Source organism: Cervus canadensis, chromosome 1 (assembly GCF_019320065.1).
Source record: "Cervus canadensis isolate Bull #8, Minnesota chromosome 1, ASM1932006v1, whole genome shotgun sequence".
Lineage (NCBI taxonomy): Eukaryota > Metazoa > Chordata > Mammalia > Artiodactyla > Cervidae > Cervus > Cervus canadensis.
Window position 1 is genome coordinate 57472360 of NC_057386.1, and position 18258 is coordinate 57490617.

The following is an 18258-nucleotide window of genomic DNA, read 5'->3' on the forward strand; positions in this document are numbered from 1 at the left end:
CTAAGGTCTTCCAAGTGTAAAGCCCCCCCACTATGCTGGGAACAATTAAATCTTATTGAAGATAATCAACCTAATAACACTAGAAAATTAGGCTGGATGTCTTGTGAAAACTGCCAATGTACAATTTTCTGAGAAGTATCAATAACCTCGGATATGTAGATCACACCAACCTAATGGCAGAAAGGAAAGAGGAATTAAAGAGCCTTTTGAAGGTGAAAGAGAAGAGTGAAAAAGCTAGCTTAAAATTCAAGGTTCAAAAAACAAAGATTATGGCATATGGTCCCATCACTTTGTTAAGGGAAGCACACTGATTGAAACCGCCCACCCTGTCCAGGCACCATAGTAACCATTTGCATGAGTTGTTTTATGACAAGAGATCCTGATAAGGAATACGGAACTAATAGGCCACCACCAGCCGGAAGAGTTCGGAAAAGATCGGAAGAGTTTGGGAAAGATTGAGAGGAGACACTACCTGTCCGTCCACTTCCCAGAATCCCTCTTGCTAGCATCCATCTTGGCTGAGCGATGCGTGCGCCACCAGGAAAGACTCTGAATTAGAATGATTGGCCAAAGACCACCCGGAAACTAATCCCATCACCATAAAACCCAAGACTGCGAGCCATGCGGCAGAGCAGTTCTCCTGGGTTCCCTTACCTACTGCTCTCCACCCAGGTGCCCTTTCCCAATAAAATCTCTTGCTTTGTCAGCATGTGTCTCCTCGGACAATTCATTTCCGAGTGTTAGACAAGAGCCCAGTTTTGGGCCCTGGAAGGGGTCCCCCTTCCTGCAACAACTTCATGATAAATAGATGGGGAAATAATGGAAACAGTGACAGGCTTTATTTTCTTGGACACCAAAATCTTTGCAGATAGTAACTGCAGCCATGAAATTAAAGGCCACTGCTCTTTGAAAGGAAAGATATGACACACCTAGACAGCACATTAAAAAGCACAGACAAAACTTTTCTGACAAAGGTCCATATAGTCAAAGCCATAGTTTTTCCAGTAGTGAGAACTAGATGATAAAAAATACTGAGTGCCGATAAATTGATGCCTTCAAACTGTGGTGCTGGAGAAGACTCTTGAGAGTCTCTTGGACAGCAAGGAGATCAAACCAATCAATCCTAAAGGAAATCAATTAGCTCAGTCGTGTCTGACTCTTTGTGACCCCTTAGACTGCAGCATACCAGGCTTCCCTGTCCTTCACAATCTCCCAGAGTGTGCTCAAACTCATGTCCATTGATTCAGTGATGCCTTCCAACCATCTCATTCTCTGCTGTCCCCTTTTCCTCCTGCCTTCAATCTTTCCCAGCATCAGGGTCTTTTCCAATGAATTGGCTCTTCATATCAGGTGACCAAGTATTGGCACTTCAGCTTCAGCATCACTCCTTCCAATGAATATTTTGGATTGATTTCCTTTAAGATTGATGGAAAATATCTCCTGCCATATCAAGGAAAAATAAATGTAACAGCCATCAGTGATTTCTGGCTTCCAAATGTGAATGAGGGCTCCTAAAACTGCATTCAGTGTATGTTGCCACTCCCAAGGTGATTACTGAGGAGCCAAGAGGGGGCGGGGGTGAAAGAAGCAAGGTGAACAAGGAAACCAGATTGGCCCCCGGTAGCAGAGGTGTATATGAAAGGAATGAATTCAGTGAGCCCAAATTCTTGCATCTCCCCATACCTAGAAGGCTAAATTCCTTAACATGATACCTGATCTTTGGTATTCAGACTACCTGTTCCCTTTGTTGCAAACTTGTATATATCCTCCTACCTCCTTGGAGCAGTTTTCTCAGAGCTATTGAGATGCTGTCTTCCAGGCTCAGAGTCCTAAATATTCCCACCAAATAAAATTACTCTCTAGTTTCAGATTGTGACTATATTTTTTAGTCAACAGGTGAGACTTCAAAAATTGCATTTTGGGTTTCCTGCTTATAATCCCAGGATGCAAACTAATATAGTCATCAGTCTGTGACCAAATTGCAGCTCTGGTTTCATGTTAATACTGTCTGTTTTGTCTCCTGAAACTTGGAATATTGTTAAGCCTGGGGCCTGGTTTGCCAAAACCTCCATCCCCCAGGGGCTCAAAATCTCCATATCAATGCCCTACTTTACCTATGGTACCTCAAAGCTTGCACTCACAGAAAGCAGTCAGGGAACTCACAGTCAGGGTAGTCATTCACAGTCACTCACAGTCAGAGCAGTGGCCTGAAAGGTTACAATCAATGTCAGAGGTCCACTCTGCTTTGTCTCAAGACTACCTATTTAATTTCCCTAACACTTTGTTAATATTATTATATTTTTTATTCTAGAAAGAATTTGCTTCTCCTTCCTAAATTCACTCATAGAAATTTATAATTACCATTGTGGTACTTTTCACACCATTTTATCATTGCTTGATGATTATTTTCCCTCATGAGCCATGCTATTTTTTTTTAAAGGGCCATCCATTGATTGTGTGTTCATTTAGTACATTCTAAGTGTGAGGACTTTTGGTAGCCACAGTTTCTTAGAGACTCATGGAAGAGAAACATGTTAGTCAAATATCATGCAGTGCCACTATTGGAGGAAAATCAATTTTTATATAAATTATGTAAAAATATAAATTCAGTCTGTGTATAGGGATAAGAAAAAGTTTACCTGTATAAGAGATAATTGAGTGAAATGTGAATGATGAGTGGCATTGTGTAGGCTAAAACAAAGGAAAAGAGTGGACCTCTCCTATCTTACTTATCTACATTTATCAATTATAAAAAGACTCAAATGTACTGTGTACATATATGCACATAAGTACACACACAGTATCATGAAACTATGCATGATCATATGTAGAGGCTACACCCTTTACAGTGTTCACACACTTTCTGATCCCAGTATAATTTTGTCTGCACTTATGCTTCCTAGCATAAGCTTCCAGATAAACGATCTGTACATGTCTTTGTTAAACCATGACAAGGTTGAGGATTCAAACTATAATGAAAGACTATTGTCATTCAAGACACATGAAAAGAAAGTGAAAGTGTTATTCGCTCCATTGTGTCTGATTCTGTGACCCCATGGACCACAGCCCACCAGGTTCTTCCATCCGTGGAATTCTCCAGGCAAGACCACTGGAGTGAGTTATCATTTCCTTATCCAGGGCATCTTCTCAACCCCGGGGTAGAACCCAGACACATTGCAGACAGTCTGTTTATCATCTGAGCTACCACAGAAGCCCTCAAGACACATGAAAGTGAAGTGAAAGTTAGTTGCACAGTCGTGTCTGACTCTTTGCAACCTCATGGACTGTAGTCTGTCAGGCTCCTCTGTCCATGGAATTCTCCATGCAAGAATACTGGAGTGGATTGCCATTTCCTTCTCCAGGGGATCTTACCCACCCAGGGATCAAACGCAAGTCTCCTGCATTGCAGGCAGATTCTTTACTAATTGAGCCACTAGGGAAGCCACTCAAGACACATGGTTAAGTACAAATATGAATGAAATGCTTGTTTTTAGTATTCTGAGCTTTGACATAAGTGTAATCACAGTTAGTATTAGTCATTGATTAACCTTTGCAAGATTTTTTCCATTGTATGTTAATATGAAAAATTGCCTTTTCCCTCACATTCTAGTCAGCACTGTATTTCTGCCCTATGGTCATGCTGAGTTAGCAGTTATCTGGTACTTGCTCGACATGCTCTGCCTAGTATCTTCTTGACATGGGGCAGGCAAAGCCTGAGTAGGAAGGATGGTACTTGGGAAGAATAGGTTGTAGAACATAGAGTATTTTTCAGAAGAGAAATTTATTTTCTCTGAATGTTTTGTGCTATTTCACTAGTGAAACTTATTGTGGGTGACTCTTGTCTATAATTCTTCCAGTAGAGGAACGGGACTGCTCTAAAATATACTATGACAAAAGAGGCACAAAAGTTCTGATCACACATAATTACCCTCTGGCATGATGAAGGTATGGTCAACCTGCTGAAGGGATATTGACAGACTTTCTTGCCAATCCCTCTGTTGACCAAACAAGGCACTTTGCATATTTGCACATTGGAAGATTAAAGTAAATTTAGTAAATCTTAACTTTTCATACAACTATACTCAACATTAGTTGAGTGTCTGCCCTGTGCTAATCACTCTCATAGACACTTTTTCAAGGTACCTCATTTAATTTATATACCAACCACATGATAGGGATATTGCTCTCCCATGTTACAGATGAACAAAGAAACTTAGAAAAGTTAAGTTGCCATAAGCCTGCAATTACAACATCAAGAGTTAAAAGCAAATGCATAGCTCTTCCTAGTGCTTCATGATTTAATAGATTTAAAGATTTGTGATCTGGTGAAAATTCAATAGCTGACCTATATTGTTATATCCTGGTACGAACTTTTGAAAAAGTGTTTCTCCTCATAATTATTATTTTTATCTTGCGATGAATATAGTAACTCTTAAAATGGCATCTTGCAGTGATTTTGTAGCAAAACAAATCATTTCCCCATATATTTAATATAGAATATAGCAAAGTAGTATTTACTACTGTAAAAATAAATACAATTTGGCCATTAAAGCATACTGAAACCCAATCATAAAACCCGGCTGATGGCTAACCACAGAAAATGAGTGCTATTCGACCACAAAGTATAAATATCAATTCCCAACATGCCATAGAATTCTTCACCTAAATTGTTGTAAACATGTCTCAGTCAAATAGACTCAGAAGGTTAAAAAGAGAGCAACTGTGTCTAAGAATTTGAATATATGTATATGCTAAATTATAGCCACATTAAAAATAAACACTTCTTTGTGAACAACTCCTAAGACAATATGTTGTCTAGAATGGCATTGTGTTCATGTTTGTGCAATACTCACACAAGGTTTTCTAGAACTCAGATTTGATATCTATTTTCTCATATTACTTACTTTGAAGTATGCAATATCTCTGAGTAACATATATAAGATACAATAGTAGAATATTATTTTCTTTATAGTTTCATTAGTGTTAGAAATGTGTGTTAGCTTCCTGAAAATATATTTTTTAAAACTTTCACTTCTTTCATTTACAGAATCAGGTAGCAGATTGCTGCAGGGAGATAAAAATTAGAGGAGCTTTGCTTGCTATGAGAAGAACAAGAAAAATTTACTCACTTGTCTGTCCCACTCACTTTTTCTCCATTAAGAATAAATAGGCTGGAGATAAGAGAACTGGTTGATGCATATAATGTCTCAATACACTGAGGTCAGAAAATATCAATTTTCAGGTACAGCTTCATTTGAGAATATACCTTTTTATTTTAGAATATAACATTTAATAAGTGAAAGAACTAATTCATATTATGTATCTTTGTGGGAAAATATTTGCTACCAAAAAAAAGTGGTTCCAGATGGCTAAGCAATTTTGACATTTCTCATGCCAAAGTCTCATGCCAATTGCTGTATTAGGAGAACATGTTGGTTTCTGGCATCTAAAATTTAAACAGAAAGCTAAGATAGGTTTCTGAGTAAGAAAGCATAGTGATACAACAAGAGGTACTGTTTTCAATATCAAGGAAGTTTCTAACATCAATAGAATATTTAGTTAATTCCAAATTTATTGGTGTCCAAGAACAAGAAACAGTCCAAGACCATATAGTCCAAGAGTCCAAGACCAAGATATAGTCCAAGACCACATAGATTCACAAAATTGACTTTAAGATCAGCTTCCAAAGTATCTCAATTTGGTCAAAATTTCCAAGACCCTCTCAGGACTTAGTTTTATAAATAATATGGCAAAGTATAACTCATACACCACAGTGTAAATAATATAACCTAGTAGAGAAAAATTTCAGCTCTACAGTTAGAGAAAAACTGGTCCTTAATCTCATCTCTTTATTTAATAGTGATGGGACCTACCTACATCAGGTTATTTACTCTATGTTTTATCATCCCTATCTATGAAGAAGTGATAACTATAATATGTATTTCACAGGGTAGTTGTCAGAGTAAAATGAAATAATGGCTATAAAGTGTTAAACTTAGAGTAAGCTCTCCATCACTAGTTCTGTTTGTTTGCCATTATATTATCCTATGGCAAAGAAGAGCAACATATATGAGAACTAATATTTTTCCTCAAGACTGCCAAAGTCCATACATGTGCAAATAAAAGACATCATCTAATATAGGAAATTACTATATTTCTACTATAATATCCTAATAGAAAAATGCAAAAACCCAAAAACATTTATTTTGGCTGACTCAAACATGTAATGATTGAATAATGTAAGTTAAATATTCAAATATTTACTTATAATATGAGATTTATCAATACACTTGCATATCTGTGTTGTACCATATTTAATGTATGGAGCATATAATGTATGTTTATTTTTCTTTTTTAAGCTTTTTATTTGGGTATATCTGATTTACATTAACATAGCTTCAGGTGTATGGCAAAACGACTCTGTTAGGCAAACATATATGTATACCCACTTGTTTTTTAGATTATTTTCCCATATACACCATTACAGAATATTGAGTTCCCTGTGCTATACAGTAAATTCTTATTAGTTTTCTATTTTATATATAGTAGTGTGTATGTGTCAGTCCCAATATTCTAATTTATCTTTCCCCTCTCTACCTCCTGCCAACTATAAGTTTATTTTCTACATTTGCAACCGTTTCAGTAGTATAGGTAAGTTCATTTGTAGCCCTTTTTTTTTTTTAAGATTTCACACATAAGTGATGTCATATTTTTGTCTTCGAGGTACTTCTCTCAATCTGAGAATCTCCAGGTCCATCCACGTGCTGCAAATGACATTACTGTGTTCTTTTCCATGCTGCTGCTGCTGCTAAATCACTTCAGTCGTGTCCGACTCTGTGCGACCCCATAGACGGCAGCCCACCAGGCTCCCCCATCCCTGGGATTCTCCAGGCAAGAACACTAGAGTGGGTTGCCATTTGCTTCTCCAATGCATGAAAGTGAGAAGTGAAAGTGAAGCCGTTCAGTCGTGTCCGACTTTTAGCGACCCCATGTACTGCAGCCTACCAGGTTCCTCCGTCCATGGGATTTTCCAGGCAAGAGTACTGGAGTGGGGTGTCATTGCCTTCTCCGGTTCTTTTCAATAGCTGAGTAATATTCTATTGTATACATGTACCATATCTTCTTAAATTTGATTTTACTTATTTATTTTAATTGGAAGATAATTACTTTACAATGTTGTCATGATCCTTGATGGGCATTTAGGTTGTTTCCATATTCTGATTATTGTAAATAATGGTTCAATGACCATCCGAGTACATGTATATTTTTTATTTATGTTTTTTTCCAGATATATGCTCAGGAGTGGAATTATTGGATCATATGGTAGCTTGATTTTCAGTTTTTTAAGGAACCCCTACACTGTCCTCCATAGTGACTGTAAAAGTCTACATTTCCATCAGTAGAATGTGAGGGTCCTCTTTCCCCCACACCCTCTCCAGCATTTATGTTTGCACGTTATTTTGATGATGGCCATTCTGACTGGTGTGAGGTAAAACCTCATTGAAATTTTGATTTGCTTTTCATTTTGTTTGTTTTCATTTTGTTTTGTTTTGTTTTGATACTGAGCTGCAAGAGCTCTTTGTATGTTTTGGAGATTAAACCCTGTTGATTGCTTGGTTCATTTGTATTTTCAATTTTTTTTAAATATTTTAATGTACTATATCACATTGCTTGATTTGAAAATATTTTCTCCCTTTCTAAGAGTTTTCATTTTCTTTTTTTATGGTTTCCTTTGCTGTGTAAAAGTGTGTAAGTTTAATTAGGCTCCATTTGTCCAGTTTTTATTTTCATTATTATAGGAGATGGATTAAAAAAATATCTTCCACTGATTTTTGTCAAAGAGTATTATCCCTATGTTTTCTATAAGTTTTAAGTTTTTAAATGATTTTGAGTTTATTTTTATGTAGATATTAGAGTGTGTTTTAATTTAGTTATTTTACAAATAGCTGTCCAGTTTTCCCATCAACACTTATTCTCAAAACTGTCATTTCCCCATTGTATATTATTAGTTGCTTTGTCATAGGTAGGCAAAAACAGATGCCTGTATTTATTTCTGGGTTTTCTATCTTGTTTCATTGATTTATATTTCTGTTTTTGTGCCATTACTATGTTGTTGCTGTTCAGTCACCCAGTATTGTCCAATTTTTTGTGATCCCATGGACTGCAGCATGCCAGGAGTCTTCATCCCTCACTATCTGCCAAAGTTTGCCCAAGTTCTTGTCCATTGCATCAGTGATGTCATCCAGCCATCTCATCCTCTGATGCCCTATTCTCCTTCTGACCTCAATATTTCCTATCATCAGGGACTTTTCCACTGATTTGACATTTCACATCAGGTGACCAAAACACTGTCTTGATTACTGTACCTTTATAATAGAGTCTGAAGTCAGGGAACCTGATTCTTCCAGACTCACTTTTCTTTCTCAAGAGTTCTTTGGCTATTTGAGAAGTTATGTGATTCCATATAAATCATATATATTTTTCTAATTCTTGTAAAAAATATCATTAATAATTTGAGAGTTTTTCTGTTGAATCTGTAGATTGTTTAGGGTAGTAGAGCCATTTTTCACAATACTGATTCTTCCAATCTAAGAACGTGGCATATCTCTCCATCTGCTTGTATCATCTTTTATTTATTTCATCAATATCTTACTAATTATAGACACTTGCCTCCTTAGATAGGCTTAGGCCCAGGTGTTTTATTCTTTTTGATGTAATTTGGTGAATAGAATTGTTTCCTTAACTTCTATTTCTGATTTTTTTTTAAGTGTACAGGGATGCAAATAATTTCTCAGTATTAACTTTGTTTCCTGCAAATTTACCAAATTCATTGAATAGCTATGGTAGTTTTCTGGTAGCATATTTATGATTTCTATGTATAGTATTAGGTCATGTGCAAACAATGATATTTTTAATCCTTTATGCTGAGATTCCTCTTATTTCTTTTTCTTCCGTGGTGGCTATGCCTAGCACTTGCAAAATTATGTTGAATAAAAATGGCAACATCCTTCTCTTGTCTTTTGTTATTATTTATGATGTTCATTTGTATTTTTTTTATTTTTTATATATTTTAATGTACTATATCACATTAATTGATCTGCATATATTGATGAATCCTCACATCCCTGGGGTGACTATCACCTTGTCACCTTGTCACTATCATCAAGTCATACACCTTGATCAGGGTGTATGACTCTTTAATGTGTTGTTGAATTTAATTTACTAGTATTTTGTTGAGAATTTTTGCATCTATGCTCATCAGTAGTATTGGCATGCAATTTTCTCTTTTTTTGTGGTATTTTTGTCTAGTTTTACTATTAAGGTGGTGGTGACCTCATTGGAAAAGACCCTAATGCTGGGAGGGTTGGGGGCAGGAGGAGAAGGGGATGACAGAGAATGAGATAGCTGGATGGCATCACCGACTTGATGAACTTGAGTTTGAGTAAATACTGGGAGTTGGTGATGGACAGGGAGGCCTGGCGCGCTGCAATTCATGGGGTTGCAAAAAGTCAGACACGACTGAGCCACTGAACTGACCTCATAGAAGAAGTTTGGAAGTTTTCCTTCCTCTGCAATTTTTTTGGTAACATTTTCAGAAGCATAGGGGTTAATGATTCTCTAAATGTTTTATAGAATTCATCTTTTAAATCATCTGGTCCTGAACTTTCTTTTGTTGGAAGATTTTTAACCACAGTTACTTGTGATTGGTCTATTCATATTTTCTATTTCTTCCTGGTTCAGTCATGGAAGGTTGTATCTTTCTCAGAATTTGTCCATGTCTTCGAGGTTGTACATTTTATTGGTGAATAGTTGCTTTAGTTATCTCTTATAGTCTTTCCTATTTCTGTTGTGTCCATTGCAACTTCTTTATCACTTTAAAAAAAAAAATTAACTCATCTTTTTTTTTCCCTTGATGAATATGCCTAAAGGTTTATCAATTTTGTTTATCCTCTGAAAATATGAATATTACTACTACAACTTTCTTTTATATTTCCATTTGCAGGGGATAACATTTTCCTTCCCCTCACTTCCAGTATGTATGTGTTCTAGATATGAATTACATCTGTTTGTAGACAGCATACAAATGACAGCCTTGTTTTTGAATCATCCAACCATTACTTTCTTTCATTTTCATTGAAAGTATTTATTAATACAAGTATTCCTATTGCAATTTTCTTAATTGTTTTGGGTTAGTGATTGTGTGTCTTTTTCTTCTTTTGTGTTTTCTACCTAGACAAATTCCTTTAGCATTTATGGTATCACAGGTTTGGTGGTGCTGAATTCTCTTCTCCTTTCCTAGTCTTGAATATAAATGAGAGTCCTGTTGGGTAGAGTATTCTTGGTTGTGTGTGTGTGTGTGTGTGTGTGTGTGTGTGTGCGCGCTCACGCGCACACGCATGCATGCTGTTGCTTCAGTTGTTTCTGGCTCTTCGCAATCTCATGGACTATAACCCGCCAGGCTTCTCTGTCCATGGGATTCTCCAGGCAGGAATACTGGAATAGGTTGCCATTTCCTCCTCCAGGGGATCTTCCATACACTAGGACCAAACCCACATCTCTTACATCTCTTGCATTGGGAGTCAGGATTTTTTTTTTTACCACTAGCAACACTTGGGAAGACTCTTCTTGGTAGTAGATTTTCTTTTTCATCACTTTAAATATACCATGCCACTAGTTTATGGCCTCCAGTGTTTCTGCTAAAAAATCTAATAGCTTTATGAGTATTTCTTTAGATGTTACTTTTCCCTTTTAGCTTTTAATGTTTTTTTCTTTATATTTAATATTTTGATTTGATTAATATGTGTCTTTTTTAGGTTTAGTCTGTACAAGATTCTCTGCACTTCCTGGATTTGGGTGACTACTTCATATGGTACTTCATATGGTGGGGAAGATTTTACTATTATTACTTCAAGTATTTATTTCTGACTTTCCCCCCACCCCTGCTTTTGGGAACCCTATAATTCAAATATTGGTGCATTTAATTTTGTCTCTGAGACTGTCCTACTTTCTGTTTTTTATCCCACCATTCTGTCTTCCTACTCACTTATCCATCTTTCTGCCTCGATTTTTCTGGTATTGATTCATTCTTGTTTATTTGTCATTTTAGTTATTGAATTGTTTATTAATGTTTTTGTTAATTCTTCTATGCCTTGTTGAACATTTCTTGTATCTTCATCCATGCCTCCATTCTATTTCTGAGATCTTGTATCATCTTTACTATCATTATTCTAAATTATTTTTCCAGGTGGATTACCTATCTCCTTTTTATGTTTTTGGTCGTGTAGGTTCCTACCTTACTCCTTTGTCTGCAATATATTCTTCTGTCATCTAACTTTGTCTAAATTATTGTTTGTTGTTTTCTTTCTGCAAGGTGCTGTGTTGTAATTCTTCTTGCTTCTGTTGACTTCCCCTTGGTGAGTGAAGTTTGTTCAGGGTTTTTTGTATGCTTCCTTTTCAAAGGGACTAATAACTCTGCCCTGGTAGGTACAGCTGTGTCTTGTCCCTCTAATAGGCAGGGCCATGTCAAGGAGTGTGTTCTGGGGTGGCTTAGCACAACTTCTAGCAGCCTGTCTGCCGATGGTTGGAGCTGTGTTCCTATCTTGCTGATTATTTAACATAAGGCATCCAGCATTGGAGCTTGCAGGCTGTTGGATGGCACCAGGTCTTGGTGCTAAGATGGGAAATTCTGTGTAAGTTCACACCAATTAATATTCCCTGGAACCAGTAATTCTCTAGCAGTCTAGTGGCCAGTACTAGTGCTCCAATGATAACAGGTTCAGCCTCCAGCCAGGGACTCAAGACCCTGAAATCCACACAGCATGACCAAAATAAAAGATAAGAAAACAGAGAGAGAAACGAAGTAGAAGATGATTGAAAACAAGACAAAATAAACAACAACAACAACAACAACAACAAAATGAAGGCAAAAAAAGAAACAAAAAAACCTGAGACTGAAACAAACAATAAAATAATAACAAAAACAGAAAACAAAAGATAAACAGAGAAAATGGCCGTAAAGTAAAAAAGGGAAAAAGAAAAACAAAAGGAGAAACAATAACCAAGACAAACAATAAAAACAATAAAAAATAAAAAGAAACAACAACAACAAAAAAAAAGCTAAAAGCTAAACAAAAATACTCAAATAGAAAAAGAAACAATAAAAACAGTACTGAGAGAAACAAAATAGAAATAAAACAACAAAAAGCAGAGAAAAATAACACATAAATGGCAAAACAAAAGAGAAAACACATAAACAAACAAACCAAAAACCCCAAAAACCAAACAAAAAGAAGCAATATTAAAAAAAGTAAAAATAAATAATAATACATTTAAAAATAAATAAGTTAATTAATTAAAACACTATTCATGGTGTTCTCAAGGCAAGAATATTGAAGTGGTTTGCCATTTCCTTCTCCAGTGGACCACATTTTGTCAGAACTCTTCACCATGACTTGTCAGTCTTGGGTGGCCCTACACAGCATGACTTATAGTTTCATAAAAGGTTTATGGAAGCTTCCTGATGGGAGGTACTGGCTGCTAAGTTTTTTTCAGCAATCATGTATAGATGTGAAAGTTGGACCATGAATAAGGTTGAGTGCCAAATAATTGATGCTTCTGAATTGTGGTATTGGAGAAGCCTCTTGAGAGTCCCTTGGACTGCAAGGATATCCAAGCAGTCAGTCCTAAAGGAAATCAATCCTGAATATTCATTGCAAGGACTGATGCTGAAGCTCCAATACTTGGGCCACCTGATGTAAAGAGTGAACTCATTGGAAAAGACCCTGATGCTAGGAAAGATTAAAGGCAGAAGGAGAAGGGTACAAAAAAGCATGAGATGGTTGAATAGCATCACCGACTCAATGGACATGAGTTTGAGCAAGCTCCAGGAGATGGTGAAGGACAGGGAAGCCTAGTGTGCTGCAGTCCATGAGGTCACAAAGAGTAGGGCATGACTAACTGACTGAACAACAACCAAAATTAAGCCACCACCAACAACAAAACAAAGCAATCCCTTGGAGTTTCTGCTATCAGTGTCTTTGCCTTCGTGGTGAGCCATAGCCAACCCCCTACACCCCAGGAGGTCCTCAGAAATCTCTAGATAGGTCTCTGAATCCACTATAGGCCCTGTGATGGCAGCTCAGACCCTGACCCAGCTCCAGTGTGTAAGTGCTGCTAAATTCCACAGCTGCTGAAGCTAGACCCATCTCGGTTGTGGGAGCCCTCCTTGTCCATTCAGATGTTCCTAGACTTTAGATGCACCAGGCCAATCATGACAGTTTAATCTGTGACTTGTGCAGCTGAAAACAGATTCAGTTTCTTCTCCTCAGTTGTACCTCTGCATATGGACCACCCTCAGGTGTCTGCTTCCTGCCCAGGTGAAAAGTAGCAAAGGCAGTAACTTACTGAGGGAGGCTTGCTCACTTAGGTGGAAGCTGGTAGAGGTGGTGACCAAGGTGGCAATGACTGGGGTGCTCTGCAGAATCTCTCCTGGTGTGACAGAGGTAAGGTTGGGATGTGGGGAGAGGGGCCTTGAAGGTGGCTCTGCCTCTTATGCATGACTCAGCAATGGCACCTCACTTCCAAGGCAGTCCACACTTCTTCCAGGAGCATTCCTGGCTATAGATCTTCTCTCACCCACCCCTTTAGGTCATCCCCACTCAGCCAGCAGCAGTCCTCTCTGCAGATCTGCTCTCCTAATCCTGCTCTTTTGCGTCCAGGCCCCACCTGCACTGGAAGACACCTGTCTCAGGCTGGGGCATATAGGGCTGTAATACAGATCATCTCCCCCTTCTATTTCTGTGTATTTTGCTATCAGTGAAGGGACCTCCCCAGATGTGATAACCTCTCCTCTCCTTCAGCTCCCCCACAGGGGTATATCTCATCCCTTTTCTTTTCTTTTTCTTCCCTTTCACTCCTTCATCCTACCCAGGTACCCAGTGCTTTATCTCGTCCTTTTAGCTGTCCATATCCTCTGATAGTTTTCAGTGCCTGCTCTGTGGGAATCATTTCAAATGTAGTTGTATTTTTGTGGAACAAAGTGAATGCCAAATCCTCCTATTCCACCATCTTGACTGCTCTCTAATTTCAAATGTTGGTTGTTTTTCACTCTCATATTCATTTTCAGTGTCAAATAGTGAACTCACTAGTGTTATTGAGTCACTGAACAGATTTTTGGAGCTCATATTCAACTTTATGTAGTTTGAGTTATGGCAATGTTTTAGTCCATGTGTAGGGCTATCATGGGAAAATTTACCCAAAGTTGTAAGAATATATTTACATTTTTTAGGAGTTTTTAATTTTCATTTGTTTATGTTTATGATAACTATAATATAAGCATTTGATAATATATTTTAAAATAATCTTTCTTTTAAAGTCTGTTTTAAAGCATTTAATGATGTACTTTGGGTAACTAGTTTAGTCCTAAAAAAACAAAAGAAGGTATTCCCAAGGAGGTGGTGTGTGAATAATGCATCTAAATTGATTTAGCTGAAGATGATGGCAACTAGAGGTTTATTAATGACAGGGATACTAGCCAAGGGCCACTGCACTAATCTTGGACTAGACTGTAGAAAGCAAATAGTCACATCAAAGATTGAAGCACATAACTTTAATCAAGGAGAAAGAAAATCCAGCTATCAATTGCATATATGATATCAGGAAGTCAAGAGATGGTCAAAATTATTTGTGGAATGAATGATGAACATCTTGTTCACAGCAGAAAAATCATTACCAGAGGTAACTATAAAGTACTTTGGGTGGAGTCTAGAGCAGAAGGAGCATAATAAGTGGTCTAAGAGGTGTGACACACATCATCCAGAACAATGCCTGTGTTCCCAACACTTGGTCACTAAGCAGTCTTGTTTGTCAAATTACCCAGTGAACTAGCACCAGGGATTTGGTCCTGAGGGTCTGTTTTGCACATTATTATTCCAAAATAAACATAAGAAGTGTACATATTCAGTAAAATATTTTAATATACTTCAGCTAGTGCTCCAGTAGTTCTTGCAGGTAATTGGGAGTGTGTGATGGACAGAGGCCAGAATAGGTGAGCTATGGACAGCAACTCCCCAGATGTCACTGAAAAGAAATAAAGGAGTGGGAAAAGGTAGAAAAGTTGGTTTGTTTAGCCTCAGAGTTTCCCCAGGAATCATCAATGGGAATAAAACTGGTTCCTGAAACAAGGTCAGAATCTCCTGTGGAGTCTACTAAAATAGAGTCCCCACCCTGACCTAGAAATCTTCATTTTAACTAGTTCTATAGATAATCTTAGACACCTGATATTTTATAACTGTTGCTTTATCATGTATTTAAAAAAAAAAATCTGTGAGATAACTAATTGAATATGTTTTGAATCTCTTCTAGTTTCTTCAGAAAAGAGTGGCATTTGGCATTCTCATGAGAATCTTACTTAGAGACTGATTCTAACATGTATTTACCTAAGAATTATTTTCTCTGTAGAAGCGTGGATCATCTGGGAGATTTGAACTCTTCCTCTTTCTTCTGGGAAGTAAAATAACATAAATCTTATTGTTCTTCATTTGATCCAACAGCAAAAGACATTTATTGTCCTGATCCAACAGCAAAAGACATTTTATTGCCCATTCTTAGCACTTCAGTTTATTTCAGTTCAGTTCAGTCTCTCAGTCCTGTCCGACTCTTTGCAACCCCATGAAGCACAGCACGCCAGGCCTCCCTGTCTATCACCAACTCCCAGAGTTCACCCAAACCCATGAGAAACCTGTATGCAGGTCAAGAAGTAACAGTTAGAACTGGACATGGAACAACAAACTGGTTCCAAGTAGGAAAAGGAGTACATCAAGGCTGTATATTGGCACCCTGCTCATTTAACTTATATGCAGAGTACATCATGAGAAACGCTGGCCTGGAGGAAGTACAAGCTGGAATCAAGGCTGCTGGGAGAAATATCAATAACCTCAGATATGCAGATGACACCACCCTTATGGCAGAAAGTGAAGAAGAACTAAAGAGCCTCTTGATGAAAGTGAAAAAGGAGAGTGAAAAGTTGACTTAAAGCTCAACATTCTGAAAACTAAGATCATGGCATCCGGTCCCATCACTTCATGGGAAATAGATGAGGAAACAGTGGAAACAGTGGCAGACTTTATTTTTCTTGGCTTCAAAATCACTGCAGTTGGTGATTACAGCCATGAAATTAAAAGACACTTACTCCTTGGAAGGAAATTTAAGACCCACCTAGAAAGCATATTAAAAAGCAGAGACATTACTTTGTCAACAAAGGTCCATCTAGTCAAGGCTATGGTTTCTCCAGTGGTCATGTATGGATGTGAGAGTTGGACAATAAAGAAAGCTGAGCACAGAAGAATTGACGCTTTTGAACTGCGGTGTTGGCGAAGACTCTTGAGAATCCCTCGGACTGCAAAGAGATCCAACCAGTCCATCCTACAGGAGATCAGTCCTGAGTGTTCATTGGAAGGACTGATGTTGAAGCTGAAACTTCAATATTTTGGCCACCTGATATGAAGAGCTGACTCATTTGAAATGGCCCTGATGCTGGGAAAGATTGAGGGCAGGAGGAGAAGGGGATGACAGAGAATGAGATGGTTGGATGGCATCACTGACTCAATGGGCATGGGTTTGGGTGGACACCGGGAGCTGCATGGAAACTAAGTATCACAAGTTACTCAGGTTGGTCTGGCCCCTTGTTATTTATTTACACCCAAGACACCTCAGTATATACTGTTCAACAGCTAACCTTGGATTTTATTCAAGTCTACTCCCAGAACTCAAGACTCTGCTTCTTCAGCTTATTTATAGTCTCCTCTGTTTCACTCAGACAGTCCAGTGACTCTTTCCTCTACCTGGCGTTTAGTGACAATAGCTGGACTGAGTGACACACACTTCAGGCCTAACCCCTTCTATTCTGACATGTTTTCAAAATAGTTCTCCCTGGCTATCACTTTGCTAGAAGGTGAATACATTTGACACATCACATTCTTTTTGGACACCTCTCTAGCAGCTGTCAGGATAAACTTGTGTTTTTGGCTTGTTTTACACATTCTGTTATATAACCCAAGAGAACTCCTGCTTTCTGGATGCAACGCAGTCCCCACACTTGGAATTTCCTTTTTTGTGGTAATCTATTTACTCAAAATTCTTCATTTTTTTTTCCTAATTCAGGATTAACTTGGAGACATTCAATGATTCTTTTATTCAAAGAGATTAGCAATAAGTAAGAATCAGTGAACTGAATATTCAATGCTGTTCCCAATCTTTGTATTTATGCCGACAAGTTTTGCATTATTTCATTTTGTTATCTGAGCAGTGCATACTTCCGAGATAGTGGACAACCAGCCTCATGATAATGAGTATTTCCTAACAAGATGTGACTTAAAAACTCAGAATGATTTATGGATAAGTGAATATATATTTTGTTCAGTATCAGAAGATGCCTGAAATAATAGTCTACAGCTAATATGAATTTACAATCTTCTAAATATTAACCTAGAATTAACTTAGGCAAAAGTATGCTAAAGATTAAAAATGGATTGCTTATAAAAAAATAATTTTACTCCATTATTCAAGATAAAATTTGTCTATATGAAGGGGAGAAGTGGTGAAAGGTGAAGCAAATAATATGAATAAAAGGAAGAGGAAGGCAGGGATGGTCAGAACATTCTCTTTTGTGAGACATGGACATGAGTTTGAGCCCTGGATGACCTGTCTATCACTTGCATCACTGAGTGAGCACATTAATAGTATTGATAAGTATGTCACTGTGATAGGTCTTGGTTTCTTTATGCTTAAGATATAGGTTACAGCTGATAATTCCTATTGGACGAATCAAAGTGGATGGTGGAAGAAAACAGTAACAGAAGTTAGTTTAACTAAATTAAGTAGGATGATAATAACATTGATGAGACATCAGGAAACTTACAGTGGCCATAGGAAGGTAGAGAAAAACTGAGTAGGAACCAAAGAATGCACAGAAGTGCAATTATAATCCTACCACATTAAGTTTTTGTTTTGTTTTTAGTGGGCTGGTAGGCAGGATTTTATTATAATAAAATGTCTGACACAGTCACTGAAAAACAGTCCCTGATCCTTTGAGTAACTCAAGATTCAACTTTTTAGGCAAGTAGACATTCCTAGGTACTGTGGCTATGCCTTTCTTTTAAAGAGCAAATGGGATGATCTATCTGACACATAACACCTAGACTTTGATAATAAGAAGTAAACTCTGCCTCCCTTCATATTTGGAGCCCCCAAAGCAGGAAG